Genomic DNA, 17,731 nt, shown 5'->3' on the forward strand with positions numbered 1-17,731 from the left:
GTGCAACGCCCCCACCTCTTCTACATCCCTCTCTATCCTGCCTGAAACATCGAAATCCTGGAACGTTTATCTGCCAATCCTGTCCATCCTTCAACCAAGTCTCTGTAATAGCAATAACATCATAGTCCCAAGTACTAATCCAAGCTCTAAGCTCATCTGCCTTGCCTGTTATACTTCTTGCATTGAAACAAATGCATTTCAGACCCCCAGTCCCACTGTGTTCAGTAATTTCTCTCTGCCTGCTCTTCCTCTTAGTCCTACTGGCCATATTCACTAGTTCCCAGTCATTTATTTCACCTGCTAACCTATTGCACTGGTTCCCAACCCCCTGACATACTAGTTTAAACCCTCCCGAGTGACACTAGCAAACCTCGCAGCCAGGATATTGGTGCCCCTCCAGTTTAGATGCAACCCATCCTTCTTGTACGGGTCCCACCTGCCCCGGAAGAGATCCCAATGATCCAGATATCGGAAACCCTCCCTCCTACACCATCTGTTCAGCCACTTGTTTAGCTGCACTATCTTGCTGTTTCTAGCCTCACTGGCATGTGGCACAGGGAGTAATCCTGAGATTACAACCCCAGAGGTCCTGTTTTTTAACTTTCTGCCTAACTCCCTGAACTCCCGCTGCAGGACCTCGTCACTCTTCCTGCCTATGTCGTTAGTACCAATGTGTACCACGACCTCTGGCTGTTCTCCCTCCCCCTTCAGAATGTCCCATACCCGATCAGAGACAACCTGGACCCTGGCACCAGGGAGGCAACATATCATCCTGGTGTCTCTGTCACGACCACAGAGGTGCCTATCTGAGCCCCTGACTATATAGTCCCCTATGACAATTGCTCTTCTGTGCTTTGACCTGCCCTGCTGAACAACAGAGCCAGCTGTGGTGCCACTGCTCTGGCTACTGCTGTCGTTTTCACCTGATAGGCCATCCACCCCAGCAGTATCCAAATCGGTATACCTGTTAAAGAGGGGGACAGCCACAGGGGATTTCTGCACTGACTGCCTGTCCCTTCTAGCGGTCACCCATCTATCTGTCTGTACCTTGGTTGTGACCACATCTGCAAAACTCCTGTCTATGACGCTTTCCGCCACCTGAATGCTCCTAAATGCATCCATCTGCTGCTCCAACCGATCCATGCGGTCTGTGAGGAGCTGCAATTGGGTACACTTCCTGCAGATGTAGTTGTCCGGGACACTTGAAGCATCACAGATTTCCCACATCCCACAGGTGAAGCACTTCACCCCAGCAACTGCCATTTCTAGAACTATTTAATAAATTAATTTAAGTCTAATGACTGCTTCTTAACTCCTTATTAACTATATGTTCCCTAGAGCTAGATTTCTACTATAAATGCTAAATTCTAAGAACGGTAATCCCCTGTTTCTGGTCTAGATATCCTCTACTTATTAATTAAGTGATTAATTTATTTAGTTTTAATTAGTTTAACAATGTTTTAGTTTCAAATTCAGTGTAGATTCCCTACCAGCCAATCAGGTCACAGATTTACCGTGACGCCATTTTTAATTTTTTCTTTTAAGACCCGAGGTCCGCCCTCCGACTCTGCTCCCTGGAACTAGGCCGCGAATCCCCGAGGTAAGGTTTTTATACTCACTGCTCTGGAACTCCACCCTCCAACTCTGCTCCCTTGTTGCTCTTTTGCTGCTGAATGGTCTTTTCTACCTCCTGCCGGGTTGGGGTTGTGCTCAGATGGTGGTGGGTACTATGCTGCGGGATGGAGTCAAGGGCACTTGCGTTAAAGACAGAGGATGGGATTTTCTGCACCCGCCCGCCGCTGGGATCATCCGGTCCCATTGCAAATCAATGGACTTCTGGCTGGGTTGCCACCTCGCCTGCAGCAGGTCCCGCCCATGTCGGGGTCGGAAAATCCCGGCCAGAGTCTCTGTTAATATCTTCGAAGTGCTCCTGGCTGCCTCTCTGTCCTAGATGAGTACCTCTCCTTTTTTGGCCAGCAGTGGGGTGGGACCTTGGGTGCTTGGGCCGTAGGTGGTCTTGACTGCGCTAAAGAAACCTCGTATGTCATGGTTGTCGACTAACTGTTGGATCTCCTGCGCTTTCTCCACTCACCATCTGTTCTTTAGTTCATGGGTCTTTTGCTGGACCTCAGTCTTCAGCCGTCTGTAGAGCTGCTTTCTTGCTCTCGTGTTGGGTTGCTGCTTCAGGTTCAGAAATGCCTTGCGCTTGCACATATTAGCTCCTGGATCTCCTGGCCATTCTCATCAAACCAGTCTTGGTGTTTCCTGGTTGAATGACCAAGCGTCTCTTCACAGGTGCTGATTATGGTGGCCTTGAGGGCAGACCAGATGCCGTGGACACTCTTATGTCTCTGGGTGAACAGGAGTCGCCAGGTTGGCCGTGGGGCATTGGCTGAATCAGGCTTTCTTATCAGGGTCCCTGGGTGCCTCAGTGTTGATTTTCCTGCAGCATTGTTTCTGTTGGCATCACTGCTTTGGGGCTACATTGATGTTGATGAGAGCGCGAATTAGGTGGGGGTCCGTCCAGCAGTCGTCGGCTCCTGTCTTGGCACGGGTGAATATGCATGTCCTTGTGGTCCCTTGCTTGGACAATGACGTAGTCAAGCAGGTGCTAGCGCTTGGAGCGAGGGTGTTGCCACGAGGCCTTGTACTTGCCTATCTGATGGAACAAGGTGTTGGTAATGAAAAATCTATGTCCCAGGCATTTTGTCAGGAGCAGGGTACCGTTGGTGTTGGATTTCCCTACCCCCTCTCTGCCGATTACATCTCCCCAGAGGTCTGTGTCCTTCCCAACTCTGGCATCGAAGTCACCAAGGAGGATCAGATTATTGCCTGTTGAGACTCAGGCCAGGGGTTACATATGAACATATGAATTAGGAGCAGGATTAGGCCACTCGGCCCCTCGAGCCTGCTCCGCCATTCAATAAGGCCTTTCTGAATGTAACTCCAACCCCACATTCCTGCCTACCCCCGATAACCTTCCATCCCCTTCTTAATTCAGAATCTATCTAGCTCTGCCTTAAAAATATTCAAAGACTCTGCTTCCACCACCTTTTGAGGAAGAGAGTTCCAAATACTCACAAACTTCGGAGAGAAAAAATTTCTCCTCGTCTCTGTCTTAAATGAGCGACTCCTTATTTTTAAACAGTGACCCCTAGTTCTAGATTCTCCCACAAGACAAAACATGCTCTCCACATCCACTCTGTCAAGAACCCTCAAGATCTTAAAGGTTTCAATTAAGTTGCCTCTTACTCTTCTAAATTCCATTGGATACAAGCCTAACCTGTCCAGCCTTTCCTCATGAGGCATTCCTGGTATTAGTCAAGTCAACCTTCTCTGAACTGCTTCTAACGTATTTACATATTTCTTTAAATAAGGAGACCAGTACTACACGCAATACTCCAGATGTGGTCCCACCAATGCCCCGTACAACTGAAACATAACCTCCTTACTTATGTAATAAATTCCCCCACAATAAATGATAATATTCTATTAACTTTCATAAGGACCTGCTCCACCTACATACTAACCTTCTGTGATTCATGCACTAGGACACCCAGATCCCTCTGAATCTCAGAGCTCTACAACCTCTCACCATTTAGATAATAAGCTTCTTTTTTATTCTTCCTGCCAAAATGAACAATTTCACATTTGCCCACATTACACTCCATTTGCCAGATCTTTGCTCATTCACTTAACCTATCCATGTCACTTTGTAGCCTTCTTACATCCTCTTCGCAATTTACCTTCCTACCTATCTTTGTGTCATTAGAAATTTAGCAACCATTCCTTTAATCCCATCATCCAAGTCATTTATATAAATTGTAAAAAGTTGAGGCCTCAGCACTGATCCCTGTGGCACATCACTCATCACATCCTGCCAACCAGAAAAAGACCCATTCATGCCAACTCTCTGCTTCCTGTTAGCTAGCCAATCTTCTATCCCCTCCAATATGTTACCTCCCACACCATGAGCTTTTATTTTCTGCAATAACCTTTGGTGTGGCACTTTATCAAATGCCTTCTGGAAATCTAAGTACAGTACATCCACGGGTTCCCATTTATCCACAGCATACGTGACTCCTTCAAAGAACTCCAATAATTTGGTTAAACATGATTTCCCTTTTACAAACCATGTTGATTCTGCCTGATTGCCTTGAATTTTTCGAAGTGCCATGATATTACATCTTTAATAATAGCTTTTAACATTTTCCATTTGACAGGTGTTAGGCTAACTGGCCTATAGTTTCTTACTTTCTGTCTCTCTCCCTTTTTGAATATAGGAATTATATTTGCTATTTTCCAATCTAATGGAAACATCCCTGAATCTAGGGAGTTTTGGAAAATTAAAACCAGTGCATCAACTATCTCACTAGCTACTTCTTTCAAGACCTTAGGGTGAAGTCCATCTGGACCTGAGGATTTGTCAGCATGCAGCCCCAACAATTTGCTCAATACCACTTCCCTGGCAATTGTAATTTTCCCAAGTTCCTCCCTCCCTTCCATTTCCAGATTTACTGCTATTTTTGGCATGTTACTTGTATCCTCCATAGTGAAGACCAAAGCAAAGTATCCTGTTTAATTCACCTGCCATCTCCCTACTTTCCATTATCTATTCCCCAGACGCATTCTCTATATGACCAACACTCACTTTATTAACTCTTTTCTTATTTAAGTATCTATAGAAGCTCTTACTACCCGTCTTATTATATACTACTAGCTAGCTTTCTCTTTCATCCTAAATTTTCCCTCCATATTAATCTTTTGTCACTCTTTGCTGTTCTTTATATTCTCTCCAATCTTCTGACCTGCCACCCATCTTTGCCTTTATCATTCATCATTTCAACCCAAACCGCTTCTACATCCTGGTTTCCTGAACTTACGTCATCCCTCTCTAATGTGCTAATACCATAATTAATTAACAGAGTCACCCGTCCATCTTTTCCTAACTTCCTGCCCTTCCTAAATGTCACATACCCTTCAATATTCAGGTCCAAGTCAATGTCATCCAATAGCCATTTCTCTGTAATGGCTATCAGATTGTACTTATTTATTTCTATTTGCGCTATCAATTCATCTGCTATGTTTTGAATGCTTTGTGCGTTTAGATACAGAGCCTTTGGTTTTGTTCTTTTATTATTTTTGTAGCGCCTAGCCTTATCTGCTGATTTACTGTTGGATTTGTACTCTCTGTCCTTTCTTGTCACAGTCTGTTCATCATGTCCCATATTAATACCTGCTTTTTCTTTAAGTTTGATACTGTCTTTAACTTTTTTAGTTAACCACACATGGTGGGCCCTCCCCTTGGAATTTTTCTTTCTCATTGGAATGTATATATTCTGTGTATCTGCCACTGAACTTCTATTGACATATCCCTTAACCTCATTTGGGCAGTTCACTTTAGCTAGCTCTGGTTTCATGCCCTCATAATTGCTCTTATTTAAGTTTAAAATACTAGTCTCAGATCCACTTGTTTCTCCCTCAAAATGAGTGTAAAATTCAGTCATATTATGATCACTGCTACCTAGGGGTGCCTTCACTGGGAAATTATGAATTAATCCTATCTCATTGCTCAATACCAGGTCTGGTATAGCCTGCTCTCTAGTTGGCTCCAGAACATGCTGTTCTAAGAAACTATCCCAAAAACATTCTATGAACTCCTCACCTACGCTACCTTTGCCCATCTGATTTTTCCAGTCTATATGTAGATTGAAATCCCCCATGATTATTGTTGTATCTTCCTGGCTACCTCCCATTATCTCTTTATTTATACTCTGTCCTACTGTGTAGTTACAATTAGGAGGCCTGTACACCACTCCCACAAGTGACTTTTTGCCTTTATCATTCCTCATTTCAACCCAAATCACTTCTACATCCTGGTTTCCTGAACTTATGTCATCCCTCTCTAATGCGCTAATACCATCATTAATTAACAGAGTCACCCGTCCATCTTTTCCTAACTTCCTGCCCTTCCTAAATATTCAGGTCCAAGTCAATGTCATCCAATAGCCATTTCTCTTTAATGGCTTTCAGATTGTACTTATTTATTTCTATTTGCGCTATCAATTCATCTGCTATGTTTTGAATGCTTTGTGCGTTTAGATACAGAGCCTTTGGTTTTGTTCTTTTATTATTTTTGTAGCGCCTAGCCTTATCTGCTGGTTTACTGTTAGATTTGTACTCTCTGTCCTTTCTTGTCACAGTCTGTTCATCATTTCCCATATTAATACCTGCCTCTCCTGCCTTGCTCTGCTCTTTGCTTTATCACATCTTCCCAAATTTGATCCCTTGTCCCCACTATTCAATTTAAAACCCTCTCTACTTCCCTAGTTAGGCGGCTCACAAGGACACCAGCCCCAGCACAGTTCAGGTGTAAACTGTCCCAATGGTACAGACCCCACCTTCCCCATTACTGGTGCCAGTGCCCCACAAACCGGAACCCACTTCTCCCACACCAGTCTTTGAGCCACACATTAATTTCTCTAATCTTTTTTGTCCAATGCCAATTTTCAAGTGGCTCAGGTAATAATCTAGAAATTATTGCCTTTGAGGTTCTGCTTCTTAATTTGGTGCCTAGCTTGTCATACTTGTCAGAGCTTCCTCCTGCCTATGTCGTTAGTACTTACATGGACCACAACCACTGGATTCTCACCCTCCCACTGCAAGTTTCTCTCCAGCCCTAAGAAAATGTCCTGAACCCTGGCACCCGGCAGGCAACAAAGCCGTCTGAAGTCTTGCTGTTTGCTACAGAGAACAGTGCCATTCCCCCTTACTATACTGTACCCTACTACCACTATGTTCCTTTTTGCTTGCCCCACTTGAATGGCCTCCTGAGTCAGTTAGCTCATCCACCCTGCAACCTCACTCTCATCCAAACAAGCTGAGAGAACCTCAAACCTATTGGACAATTACAGAGGCTCACACTCCTGCACTCCTGCCCTCTTGGTCCCCTTACCTGCCTCACTCACAGTCACACCCTCCTCTCCCTGGCAACTGATCAAATCAGAAGATCCTATCCTAACTGCTGTGACTGCCTCCTGGTATAAAGCATCCAGGTAACTTTCGCCCTCTCTGATGAACGCAGGGTCTGCGGCTCAACCTCCAGCTCAATGACTCTGAGCCGAAGTTCCTCAGACTTACTGTAGCCATGTTTGCCCTGGATCACAATGTTAACCAGAAGCTCCCACATGCCACAGCCTTGACACATCACCTGCCTGGCCATCCTTAATACTTTTTTAATAAAATTACTTAATTATATTACTCATTTAATTATGTTGCTTTCTGGTATGTTTTATTAATTTTATCACCAAATTGTGTACTATTTTAAAATTTAGGGAAAGAATAGAACTTACCCACTTACCAGATACTCAGATTGTTCGAGGCTGGAGTAAAATTGCTTCCTGGACTCGTCTGTAGTATCCAGTGTTGGGGCGTATGCGCTGAGGACTGTAGCACATTTGTTCTGGGCTAGGGTGAGCCAAAGGGTCATGAGGCACTTGGTTATGCCACAAGGGGTTTCTTTGAGACGGCCAACTAGTTTGTATTTAATGGCGAAGCCAACCCCGTGGTGGCGGTGATCTTCTACTGATTTACCTTTCCAGAAGAAGGTGTAGCTGCCACCTTGTTCCTTGAGCTGGACTTCCCCTGCCCGCTGGGTCTCATTTCGGGTGGCGATGTCAATGTTGAAACGTCTGAGCTCCGGGCAACGATAGCAGGACGCTGTTCTGGGCTGCCCTTGTTGGGGCTGTCCATGAGGGTCCTGACGTTCCAGATCCTGAACTCCATTTTAAGGGAGTGTAAGATGCCTGTGCATGAGTTCTTTTAATGTGGGTTAGCTGTTGCACACCACACGGGCTTCACGGAGCAAGGCCTTGTTCTAGTAGCAAGCGGGTCCTGGACGACCGGAGATCAGGCTCCCCTCTGTGGGCCTAGGACATACAATCCTTATACTACAGTCTTTTGGATGTGAGGGATGCCGACTCCTCCTTGTAACATCTTGTACAGGTTGCTCTCATAGAGAAGCTGAGGATGCCTCACTGTCTGTGATTCCAATTTCACTGCCACCTCCTCCCCATCGGTGATGTTAATCGCCAGGTAGACGTTGCCAAACGAGCCACCGCCGATTTTCCTGACCAGTTTGTATTTCTGCCGATGATAGATTCTGCTTTGGAACAACTGGCGCTCGCCATCCTCATCGTTATTATATTTTTCTCTCTCTCAGCACAACGACAGGTGGGATGTGGATATATAGAAGCCACCGAGTTATGTTGCTTTCCCCCAGCCCCCTCTCCTGAATTATTCAGATCCATTTCCTACTTCTTTTCCTATTCCTTTCCTTTCCTTCCCTGAACTCTGCCGACTCTCCCTAATGCTCCATCTTCTCCCTCAATCAATGCAGTGATGTGGGGCTAGGGCAGTTGACTGACCCAATGCCAATCATACACCCAACTAAGCAACACACATCAAGAAGAGGAATGTGCATCAGCTCTTTCAAAAGCTGTATTCTGTATGTGAACCCCTGAAAAAGTCCCACATAGCAACATTTAAGAAGGAATATAGAAAATGTATATCAATGGGGAGCACTCGAAGAAAGGAGATCAAAGATACGTATCAGGGGAAGAAGCCCAGTGAACCTAGCAAGAATATCTCAGTCAAAGATCACTCCTAAGAGACCTACAGTCATGTCAGATTGACCACCTAGGGGTAACTGTATAACAGGTATGACAGTTCACAAACTGCGGATCACAACCACCAGTGAGATCGCGGGATGAGCAATTAGGGTCACAAGCTCTGAGCCAGTAATGGCAGCTGTGGAATGGAGTTAGATTTAACAGTCCTGGATTGGCTTGGAAGGCTGTATTAAATATACGGGTGGTTTTTTGCCTGTGAATATGTGGATTTGTGAATAATCCAACAAGCCCTGAAGTCTGATAGCTGACACCAAGAGGCCTGAAAATGGTCAGTATCTTAGCTGGTTTTTGTGCTTCTATCCCTGCTGTTTAACCCCCTCCCCGATCCTGCCCGTACCCCCCGCACCCCCCACTCTCAACAACTAACAACTCTTCCCAATCTTCCACACTTCCACTCCTTCAATCCTTCATCAATTTTCATTCTGGGGTAGCACCAATTATGAAGCATTAAAATGGTATTCAGCAGAAAAAAAGTTTGGGAGGCACTGCTGTATGGCTTAATTGAAACTGTTTTGTTTAAAATTCTCAATAAAGATGTTGTAATTGGTGTGAGATTGTGTAAATTGTAATTATGGTCTCTGAATTTAAGAAACAGGTAAGATCACCTACACTACTGACTATACAACACTGCTATCTGTCAGTGATATTCATTGATGTGTCGGAAGCCTGTAACCTGATCTCAAAAATGTCTTCCTCTGCACTCTTTCTCATGGCAATGTGAAACAAATTAGCCTTGTATCCAGGTAGAAATGCTGATTAGTTATATTTGACTCCAACTACCTTTCATCTTAGAAGTAAATGAACGGTTTATAGCACAAATGTTTACAACCTGATAATTTCAGCAATTTTATGGGACTTTGGGCGACTGAGTCTACTCTGTGAACTCACAAGCTGCTGCCATTGTCTCCAACCGTGAACACCTTACACCATCGACCCAGAAACATAATCTTGTTCTCCCTTTGATCTTTAACTGCCCCAGGCCCTTTGTCAAGCAGACTTCAGAACAGGTCACATGTCCCCTTCCTTTTTATCTTAGAGACATGGGCCAGAATTTTACACTGACCGGGCGGTTTGCGCCCGGCCAGATCAGACGTGAAATTGCGCAAGATGATGTCAGGCGAGCATCCTGACGTCATCCCGCGCTTGCGTGATATTTTGGTCGGCGGGGGCACGCAAAAATCGGAAGCGTGCCCACTGGCAATTAAGATGGCAATTAAGCCCATTAACAGAGCAATTGTCCGATTTTTCGTGGTCCGTCCAAACTTACTGTTGGTGGACGGGCGAATTGGCCAGGCGGACTTTGCATTTTTCATGAAACCTCATCCAAGGGCAGAAGGGCGGGGTGAGGTTTCAGTTAATAAATAGAATAAAAATTAAAATCTATGGACAGCATTGTTATCATCTATATGTTCAGGTGCCTGACTGTGATGCTTGGACATTTTTCCATGATTTTCAAAATTTTATTTTTAATGGTTTTCGGGTCTGCAGCTCCCTGAGGCAGCTCACTGCCTTCAGGGAGCTTTCTCTCAGCGCTCACCCACACCCGCGGAAACGTCATCGCCTGCCCTCCTCCCGCTCCCCCACCCCAGCAGCGCTGAGCATTTCAGCGGGTGTTTCACGCCATTGGCCAGCCAGCGTGAAATTGCAGCCGGGGGCCGATCGCGGTCAGCGGTCCATTTCCCGACTGCTCCCGGGCCCACCGATCGTGCCTGCCCGCCGAGCTGAAAATTCAGGCCCTAGTTCCAAAACATAACAATCTTATACACCTCATAATTGTAACATTAAAAATGTTTTTCTTATAAACCCACTTTCAGTTTTATTAATAAAACTGCACCAAATACTAATATATTAAGGAATAACATGAAATGCAGTTTTTCCAAATACTCTTTAACATGTGTTAAAATGTGGCGGCTCATGGCAGATTTTACATTTGGCAATCTGCAAATGAGTTTGAAAGCAAATTGTAGCATAATAAATCAATTCAGAAAACTAGCATAGTTTTGAGCACAACGTGTATCCGGATTTCTGACCGCACCCAAGATAGAAACTCTACCCCAGTGTACCTTAACCCATTTTCAGAGTAACATAGATTCAATAGTTAGAATTTAGCAAGATTTTAATGTTGTGACAAGGTGGACTTAAAAATATATGACAGACTACACAATGGAAAGAAACATCATATTGAACACAGCATACTGTCAAATTTATTGTCTGTTAAGAATGTTGTATATCCTTGTGTAATCTTTCAAAGAGAATCAGATATTGCTGAGGAACAGGCTTGATATTCAAAACTCAGAAGTTTGCAGACAGAACAAAGAAGAACCAATATCAATTTAGACCTTGAGAAGGGAACAGTAAGAACAGAAAACTTCTCTTGTGCAAGATACTTATGCATGTAAAACTTCTGATCCTTTTTAAGTGTCCCTTTTCAAGCTATTTAAATAGATTTTCTAATTGTGACGTTAATGGATAGAGTTTATTTCAAGGAAATTTTACAGTTGCATAAATAGGTGAGGAATCAGACTTTTTTCATTTAGATCACAAGTTTTAAAACTGTAATCTCGTGCAAATGCCAACTTTAGAAGTGGACAATTTTATTTTTCAGTACGTTACATTTTTAAATTACTTTTCTCTTTGTATCAGCAGTCCATATGTTGCACATTAAAAGAAAAAGCATATCTAAACTTCAAATTTTTGACCTCTCGATATTGCAGTAGATATAGGACCAGAACTTCAGACGAGTGGAAATCACAGTCGGATTGCCACTCCACTCCTTTTTACTTGCCCTAGAATGCAGCTGAACCTTTTTCACCTGACCTTCCGACTCAGACTAAGTGAGAAATGTGCAGTGCAGTGGGTTCCCAAGGCCTTCAGCTGAGTGCAGCAGAGTCGGAGGAAAGGAAGCCACACCCCCTTTTTGCAGCACAAGCTGCTATAAAGCAGGTAACTTTAAAGGTGCCGCCACTTTGAGAAGCCAGGGAGATGATAAGCATGTAAGGTAAGTGTGTGGCGGTTGAGGTGGTTCGGTACTATAGTTATCCAGGAGTTTGAAGTGCTTTTAATTCTTCTAACCTTTCCTGGATAACTATTCTGGTCAGACAGTGGGAGCCATCTGATGTCTCCTAATTGCCCATCAAACCTCCCAGCCAATTCCCATGGGGTCCTCCAGAGGAGAGGTCCTCCAGTGCACCTTCTGGGGTACCCGCCCTCAGGCTATGACCCCCCGCAGAAGTTATGGGCCATAATATATTTGGGGCAGAATTTTATGCTTCACGGGTGGACATGTGCCCGACTGTACGTAAAATAGCGCAAGAAGACGTTGGGCGAGCGCCGAAGAGGTCAGCGGGCGCCACTAGTATCAGAACTGCTGCCGTCATCAATTAAGAGGCCATTTAAGGCCATTAAAAACCCACTTGAACCCAATTTAGTGTTGCCCGTGCGATTTAGCACTCATCGCACGGGCAGAATGGGCAGGCGGGCAGTCCACATTTTGCAAAACCTCATCCAAGAGTAGGATAAAAAGGGCCAGCAGCATTTCCAGTGTGAGTAGTGAGGAGTATAGGAGATAATTTGCTGCTGGTTGCTTATTTGAACTTGACAGCTTCATCTCCATTCTAAGCTTCATTCTTAGCGTTTCTAGGCTTCATTTCAGGACTCATTGGTGTCTCCAATCCCTGGAGAATTTTGACCGTGTGGACCCTTCCAGGTATCCTGATGATGGGGATTGTGGTCCCTGCTGGAGCACCTCCTCTGAGGTAGAAGAGAGGGGCAGAAGAGGGAGGAAGCCAGGTGTCCCAGTGCAACTTCCAGGGGAGTGACCTGTGGGAGGAGAGGCACAGGCACAAGGGGTGCAGGGCCAGCAGGTAGTCCAAGGTGGAAGGGGCCACAGAAGACACCACTATCCTGCTGCCAGGGTTTACAGGCGGTGATGCAACTACCTCAACATGTCCGAGGTGCAATGCCGAAGGAGGCTCCACCTCTCCAGGAAGGCCGTAAGCATCATTTATCAGATGATTAGGCCTGAGATCAGCTCCGACTGTGTGGGTGGAAACCCCCTGCCCCTGAAGGTCACAGTTGCCCTCAACTTCTATGCCTCTGGCTCTTTCCAGGGCTCAGTAGGGGGATCTGTGTGGAGTCTCCCAATCAGCTGTCCACAGTTGTGTCAAGCTGGTGACAGAAGCTCTGTTCAGGTGGGTATTGACTTTCATTCATTACTGTACAGACGAGGCCAGCCAGGCTGAGTGAGCCAGAGGATTTGCAGTGATTGCTGGGTTCCCGTGTCCAGTGTGCCATTGACTGCAAACATGTGGCCACTAAGGCGCCAGAGGGTCAGCCGGGTGCCTTTGTCAACAGGAAGGGATTTCACTCGATGAACGTCTAGATAGTGTGTGAAAACAGGACGCAGATTCTGCAAGTCTGTGCATGGTACCCTGGCAGCTTCCATGACGCTTATATCCTCAGACACCCCCAAGTGCCGAGGTTCTTCAGTGCTCCAGCCTGACTAGATGGATGGCTGCTGGGTGGCTAAATGGATGGCTACTGGGTGACAAGGGCTATCCATTGAAAAGTTGGCTTATGACGCCTCTCCACCACCAACCAACAGAGGCAGAGCATTGTTATAATAGGAGTCATGCCTCCACAAGGGTGGTGATAGAGAGGACCAATAGGCCTTCTGAAGATGCGTTTCCGATGACTGGACCATTCAGGGGGAGCACTACAATACCTCCCAGAGTGGATGTCACTGATAGTGGTTGTATGCTGCGCTCTCCACAGTCTGGCACTGGCAAAGGGGGACCCACTGGAGAAAGAGGATCTTGGCGCAGCTACACAGGCCACAAGGGATGAATCCAGCATTGAGTCAGAAGAGGAGCATGGTGAGGAGAATGCTGAGGGTGTGGAGGCAGACTTCTGTATCCTTTAGGGAGGCAGGGACACCAGGGACGCCTTGATCCTACGCTGCTTCAGCTAAGCTGCCAGTGATCTGCTTCCACCTCATGCCAGGGCTGCCGCACGCATCCCAACAAGACACTAGAGTCAGCCGGCTGTCTCCAATGCCGGTATCAGTGAGGCGGTGAGGGTGGCGGTGGGGAGGGCACCAAGACGTAGCACTCGCAAATGTAAATTTAAGGCACCATGAGCACAAGGTGCCTTAAACTTACATTTGCAAGTGCTAAGTCTTGGTGCCCCCTCCCACACCACCCCCTCTCCCCCCACCCACCCTCTCACCCGACCCTGACACCAGCATTGGAGACAGCCTGCTGACTCTGGTGTCTTAAAAACAAAAAACTGCGGATGCTGGAAATCCAAAACAAAAACAGAATTACCTGGAAAAACTCAGCAGCTCTGGCAGCATCGGCGGAGAAGAAAAAAGTTGACGTTTCGAGTCCTCATTACCCTTCAACAGAACTGAGTAATATTAGGAGAGGGGTGAAATATAGGCTGGTTTAAGGTGGGGTGGGGGGTGGGGGGAGAGAAGTGTGGGGGGGTGCGGGTGGTGGGCTGTGGTTGTAGGGACAAGCAAGCAGTGATAGGAGCCGATAATCAAAAGATGTCATAGACAAAAGAACAAAGAGGTGTTGAAGGTGGTGATATTATCTAAGAGAATGTGCTAATTAAGAATGGATAGCAGGACACTCAAGGTACAGCTCTAGTGGGGGTGGGGTGGAAAGACTGACTGGGCATTACAGTTATAGATTTAAAAATAATGGAAATAGGTGGGAAAAGAAAAATCTATATAAATTATTGGAAAAAACAAAAGGAAGGGGGAAGAAACAGAAAGGAGTGGGGATGGAGGAGGGAGTTCAAGATCTAAAGTTGTTGAACTCAATATTCAGTCCGGAAGGCTGTAAAGTGCCTAGTCGGAAGATGAGGTGCTGTTCCTTCAGTTTGCGTTGGGCTTCACTGGAACAATGCAGCAAGCCAAGGACAGACATGTGGGCAAGAGAGCAGGGTGGAGTGTTAAAATGGCAAGCGACAGGGAGGTTTGGGTCTTTCTTGCGGATAGACTGCAGGTGTTCTGCAAAGTGGTCGCCCAGTTTACATTTGGTCTCTCCAATGTAGAGGAGACTGCATTGCGAGCAACGAATGCAGTAGAATAAGTTGGGGGAAATGCAAGTGAAAGGCTGCTTCACTTGAAAGGAGTGTTTGGGCCCTTGGACGGTGAGGAGAGAGGAAGTGAAGGGGCAGGTGTTGCATCTTTTACGTTTGCATGGGGAGGTGCCGTAGGTGGGGGTTGAGGAGTAGGGGGTGATGGAGGAGTGGACCAGGGTGTTCCGGAGGGAACGATCCCTACGGAATGCTGCCGGGGGAGTGAAGGGAAGATGTGTTTGGTGGTGGCATCATGCTGGAGTTGGCGGAAATGGCAGAGGGTGATCCTTTGAATGCGGAGGCTGGTGGGGTGATAAGTGAGGACAAGGGGGACCCTATCATGTTTCTGGGAGGGAGGAGAAGGCGTGAGGGCGGATGCGCGGGAGATGGGCCCGACACGGTTGAGGGTCCTGTCAATGACCGTGGGTGGAAAACCTCAGTTAAGGAAGAAGGAGGACATGTCAGAGGTAATTCTGTTTTTGTTTTTGACTCTGGTGTCTTGTTGTCCTTGATGACGTTGGTGGTTGTCCTCTGGCCAGTGCAGCCTGTGCCGGCCCTGCCTGGGAAGGAGCGGCCAGTGCCACGGCTGGCATCTCGCTAGTCATCTCAGCCTCATCAGGTGACATGGTCACTGGCAGAGGGACGGAGGAGCTGCTGCTGTCATCCAGGGTGCCCTGAGAGGAGCCCGCAGAAATGACAAACAGCTCGTGTGTCAACGTGAGGTTGCTCTGGACCTCCCTGCTCACCATTGATGGACGGGCACCTAGCTGGGATACTGGGTGCCTCATCCATCTCCCACATTGGCACTGACCGCCAGACGCTATTCCCTGTATGAAGGCCTGCAGATCCAAGCACAATCCCAGGAACCTCTAATTCCATTCGTGGAGCTGCCTCACCATGAGAGTCACCACTCTCTCAATGGAGAAGGCAGTGTGCTCGGCTATAATGGTGAATGCAGTGCTTATGCTCCTCCTCAACAACACCATGGCACGCAGACCCTCATAGATCTCTGACAGATCCTCCCGCACATCCCGCTGGACATCCAGCATCTGCTGCCTAATGGATAACTCCAGAGGCTCATCATCTGCCTTTAACTGAGAATCGTCCTGGTATTCCTTCGATTGCTGGTGCCTTGGGCACACTCTGCCTCCACCTGCTCCTCAAGTGAGTGTGACGTGCTCTCACTGCTGTGCCCTGGCATTCTCGCCGAGGATGTAATGCCCACCGAGGTGCTGGTATCTGTGCTGGTGCCTGGTTCAGAGAGCGGGTGTGATGCAGGTGCATGTGAAGCCTGGTGGTCCTCTGGCATCAGGGGTGGCTCTTTGGGGTCCCGTGATTGAGTGCGTGCTGGTTAATCTAAGGAAGAACAACAACATGTCATTAGTTTAAGTCATCACACTGTCACTGTGCATGCCAGGCAACCTGGTGAGACCATGGAGATCTGCATCATGGTGCTATTGTCTTTCAATGGTCAATGGGGAATCCATTTTTGAGGCCTCCATCAATGATGAGACTATACAAGAATATTTGCACCATCCGAAACTCTCACCTCTGTGCACTGCACTCTTACCTTCACCTGACACCCCAGCCTCCCTGCAGCCAGTTGACCGAAGTGCGTGGTGCCTCTTCAGCTTCAAGGTGCCCTGCTCGAGTCTGGATAGGATTAGGAGGTTTTGGGGGCCTCTGCCTGTCTGCAACCTTTCAATGTTGTTATAGCTCATCTTCTCCTGAAAGGACGGAGGAATATTGATTAGTTCATTTTCTACCTGCAGCACCATTGCAGCCTGGCCAACCTCACCTGAAGAACGCCTTGGAGGGCAGAACTGAATCATGGCCCTTGAGCAAAGCAGCCAGGGGCTCACCCCCTTGGCCATCTCCGGCATCATTGACAGTTGCCACCCAGACTCTAACACCTCTGAGCTCCACGGTGGGGATGGCCAGACCTTAACACTTCAACACACTGATCCATGCCGACACGGTACTCACACTTCCCAATCGCAGCAGGTCATTAAACCTTTTGTGGCACTGCACCCATGTGCGCTGCACAATGTCGTGGCTGCTGAGCTGTGCTGCAACCTCATCCCAAGCTCCTTTTGTCAGGTGCAGTGGCCTCCTCCTTCCATCTCTGGGTACAAGGGTGTCCCTCCTGCCAGCCACCACCTCCAGGAGGACCACGAGGCACTCATCAGAAAATCAGGGTCCAAGTGCCCACACAACTTGCCCTCCTGCCTGGCGTTTCCAGCTACAATTGATGCCATAGCCTCTATGTTAACAATGCAGAAGATATGTTCTTCCATGGCAGCATTCAAGGAGCTGCCTGTGCCATTTTTAACCCGGCCACTGGGTCACTATTGGACCTGGAGTTCAACAGGCCCCTGCCCCTGCCCGCTCCTTCCCAACCATTGGGAGGACGTGTTTTATGCTGGGCGGGCCTTAAGTGGCCGGCCAACATGAAATTGTAGTCGGGGGCCGATCGCGGGCAGTGGCCCGTTTCCAAACCGGTCGTGGGCCGCCGATCACGCCCGCCCGCCAAGGGTAAAATTCAGGCCTTGGATTTTCAATAAGCCCCAATAAAGTAGCCGCATGGTAGGCTGATGACTCTGGGTTGAAGATGTGGACTCAGAGGACAGTTAGCAGAATGATTAGTAAACTGGTTACAAAACTAGGGGTCAGAGGTAGCCACTCAAAAAATAGTGGAGTTCCTTGGAGATCGGTCCTGGGGCTACTATTCTTCATCATTTGCAGATAGAATTTGGACTCAGGAACCAGAAGTACAATTTCAAAATTTGGGGATGACACCAAATTAGTGGATACAGTTCATATAAGAGAAGAACGTGACAAAATACGTAAAAAAACATTAAAGGGCTTTCAGAATAGCATATAACTGGCAAATGAATTTCGATACAGATGTGTGTGAGGTGGTTCATTTTGGTCGGAAGATTAAGGCCACATAC

This window comes from Cetorhinus maximus, chromosome 14 (assembly GCF_964194155.1).
Source record: "Cetorhinus maximus chromosome 14, sCetMax3.hap1.1, whole genome shotgun sequence".
Classification (NCBI taxonomy): domain Eukaryota; kingdom Metazoa; phylum Chordata; class Chondrichthyes; order Lamniformes; family Cetorhinidae; genus Cetorhinus; species Cetorhinus maximus.